The sequence below is a fragment of the Caretta caretta genome, chromosome 13, assembly GCF_965140235.1.
Source record: "Caretta caretta isolate rCarCar2 chromosome 13, rCarCar1.hap1, whole genome shotgun sequence".
In the NCBI taxonomy this organism is placed as follows: domain Eukaryota; kingdom Metazoa; phylum Chordata; order Testudines; family Cheloniidae; genus Caretta; species Caretta caretta.
Window position 1 is genome coordinate 35436593 of NC_134218.1, and position 3441 is coordinate 35440033.

Consider the following 3441-nt stretch of genomic DNA (forward strand, 5'->3'; position numbering starts at 1 on the left):
CAGTTTAGTATCATCCGCAAATTTGCTGAGAGTGCAATCCACACCATCCTCCAGATCATTTATGAAGATATTGAACAAAACCGGCCCCAGGACTGACCCCTGGGGCACTCCACTTGACACCAGCTGCCAACTAGACATGGAGCCATTGATCACTAGACACATAGACAGGAGCAGCTTCCCCATCAGAGGAGTTGGGGGGCAGACAACCTATCCAGTTAGAAACTGGAGCTGGGTCAGTTTATGAATGGGATGATATGACAGGGCTACCTGTAGTAGCCAGAACTGGACTGGATTGGACTGGACTGAATGACCCAGGAGGTCCCTTCCATTCCTGTGTCCCTATGAGCTGGCCCATAATGCCCACATACAAAATATTTTTTCCTCTTCCTTCTGCAGATGAGCTATACCAGTGAAACTGCACAGAGGAATCACAGCACGGTGACCCAACTCATTTATCTTGGCTTCTCCCAGGATCCAGTGACACGAGCATTACTTTGCGTAGGTTTCTCCATTATCTACACCATCTCCCTGATGGGCAACAGCATCATCAACTTCATCACAATGCTGGACTTGGCCCTCCACACCCCTATGTATTTCTTCCTCTGGAACCTGTCCTTCTTGGAGAGCTGCTACATCTCTGTCACCATCCCCAAGATGCTGGTCAACTTTGTCTCTGAGGAGAGGACCATCTCCTTCACTGGGTGAACCATCCAGGTGCATTTCGTCCTTTCTCTTGGGACAGCAGAGTGCTACTTGCTGGCCGCCATGGCATACAGGGCCATCTGCTCCCCTCTGCACTACCCCACCATTATGAATCCCAGAGCCCGTGCCAAGATGGCTGCTGTCTGCTGGCTCTGTGGAATCCTGATGCCCATGGGCAAAGTGATTTGCATCTTCTCCTTGCCCTACTGTGGGCCCAACAAGATCAACCACTTATTCTGCGACATCCACCCTGTGCTGAAGCTGGCCTGTGGGGACACCTCCAGGAGCGAGGTCTTCATTGTACTGATCAGCCTAATGATCACTGTCATCCCCTTCCTAATGGTGCTGGTGTCCTATGCCTGCATCCTCTACACCATCCTGAAGACAACTTCATCCGAAGGACGGCACAAAGCTTTCTCCACCTGCTCCTCCCACCTCACTGTAGTCATCTTGTTCTATGGCTCAACCTGTGCTACGTACCTGCAGCCCAAGTCCAGCCATGTAGCGGACATGGACAGAGTGGTGGCCCTATTTTATACCGTCGTCACCCCCAGGTTAAACCCTATGATCTACAGCCTAAGGAACCAGGAGGTGAAGGCTGCTCTGAAGAGACTGTGGGGGAGGAAAAGATTTTCATGAAAGATTTAAAAGCTTTGGAACTGTCCAGTTCAAATTAGGACTTTTTATGAAAATAAATTAAAAATTACCAAACAATTTCTTCTGGCTGGGTTTTCACATTACAGCATGGTGTCTCTCCTCTCATGTCTATGATTCTGATATATGAGCACCTGTCTGAAAACTAAAGCCAGGCAGCTGAACATCTTTCTTTCTTTCTTTCTTTCTTTCTTTCTTTCTTTCTTTCTTTCTTACAGTTACTTAGGAATAAATGTACTGATGCCAATGTTGACACCCTGGGGACTTGTTCACATGGGGATACTCAAGAAAATTAATCCAAATTAACTAAAGGTGTGGATTAAAAGTGGATTAGCTAAACTACATTAAACCCGTCTGTGGACACTTTCATTTGGAATTACAGTGGCCTTACTTTGGAAGTGGAATTAAACTAACCTGAATTAAGGCTATATTAATTTTGAATGAGAGTGTCCACACATGGGTTTAATGCAGTTTATCTAAAGCTCTTTTAGTACACATTTGGGCCTGTTCTACACTAAAAAGTTAGCTTGACCCAGCTTTATTGCTCAGGGGAGTGAAAAATCCACACCGCTAAGCAGCATAGTGAAACTGTTCTAATCCCCAGTGTAGTCAGTGCTAGTTGGCCAGAAGAATTCTTTCATCCACCTACTACTACCTCTTGGGGAGGTGGATTACCTGTATTGACAGAAGAACCCCTCCAGTTCTCATAGGTAGTGTCTACACTGAACATAAAAACAGCCATACTGGGTCAGATCAATGGTCCACCTAGCCCAGTATCCAGAGCTTAATTTGTGTTTGGGGCTTGCTAGGGCTGAGCCTTAGCATCCCTAGGCTTGAGAGTTCACAGCCCCAGCATGTCTGGTCTTGCTGTGTCAGACAGAGGCACCAACTTTCTATTAAGAAAAGGAGTACTTATGGCACCTTAGAGAGGGGTAGCTCAGTGGTTTGAGCATTGGCCTGCTAAACCCAGGGTTGTGAGTTCAATCCTTGAGGGGGCCATTTAGGGATCTGGGGCAAAAACTGGGGATTGGCCCTGCTTCGAGCAGGGGGTTGGACTAGATGACCTCCTGAGGTCCCTTCCAACCCTGATATTCTATGACTTCTATGATTCTATGACCAACAAATTTATTTGAGCATAAGCTTTCGTGAAGTGAGCTGTAGCTCATGAAACCTTATGCTCAAATAAATGTGTTAGTCTCTAAGGTGCCACAAGTCCTCCTTTTCTTTTTGCGAATACAGACTATCACAGCTGCAACTTTCTATTGTGTCAGGGGTGCTATCCCCTGCTCTGCCCCAGGCCCTGCCCCCACTCCTCCCCTTCCCCAAAGGCCCCATGCCTTCCCCGCCTCTTCCTGCCCCGATCTGCCATGCCCTGCCTCATCCCACCCTGTTCCGCGCCCTCCCCTGAGTACACCCTGCCCTCGCTCCTCCCCGCTTTGTCCCAGTACCTCCTGCATGCCGCTAAACAGATGATCACTGGGGAGAAAGGGGAAAGTTGATCAGGGATGGGCGATGAGCACCCACCATATTTTTTCAACCCCTCTGCTCAAAACAGGACTAACCCCAATTAAATCATCCCAGCCAGGGCTTTGTCAAGATGGGCCTTAAAAAACCTCTAAGGATGGAGATTCAACCACCTCCCTAGGTAACCCATTCACGTGCTTCACCACCCTCCTAGTGAAATAGTGTTTTCTAATATCCAACCTAGACCTCTCCCACTGCAATTTGAGACCATTGCTCCTTGTTCTGTCATCTGTCACCACTGAGAACAGCCAAGCTCCACCCTCGTCGGAGCCCCCCTTCAGGAAGTTGAAGGCTGCTATCAAATCCCCCCTTACTCTTCTCTTCTATAGACTAAATAAGCGCAGTTCCATCAGTCTCTCCTCGTAAATCATGTGCTCCAGCCCCCTGATTTCCCTCTACTAGATTATCTCTAATTTGTCCACATCCTTTTAGTAGCGGGGGCCCAAAACTGGATGCATACTTCAGATGTGGCCTCACCAGAGCTGAATAGAGGGGAATAATCCCTTCCCTCCATCTGCTGGCAATCCTCCTACTAATGCAGCCCAATATGCCGTTAGCCTT

At 48.0% G+C, this 3441-nt stretch overlaps 1 pseudogene; it reads left to right on the plus strand.

Annotated features, from left to right (window-relative positions):
• Positions 1-396: 396 nt before the first annotated feature.
• Positions 397-1341, plus strand: LOC125622199 (olfactory receptor 10A3-like; annotated as a pseudogene).
• The last annotated feature ends 2100 nt before the right edge of the window (positions 1342-3441 follow it).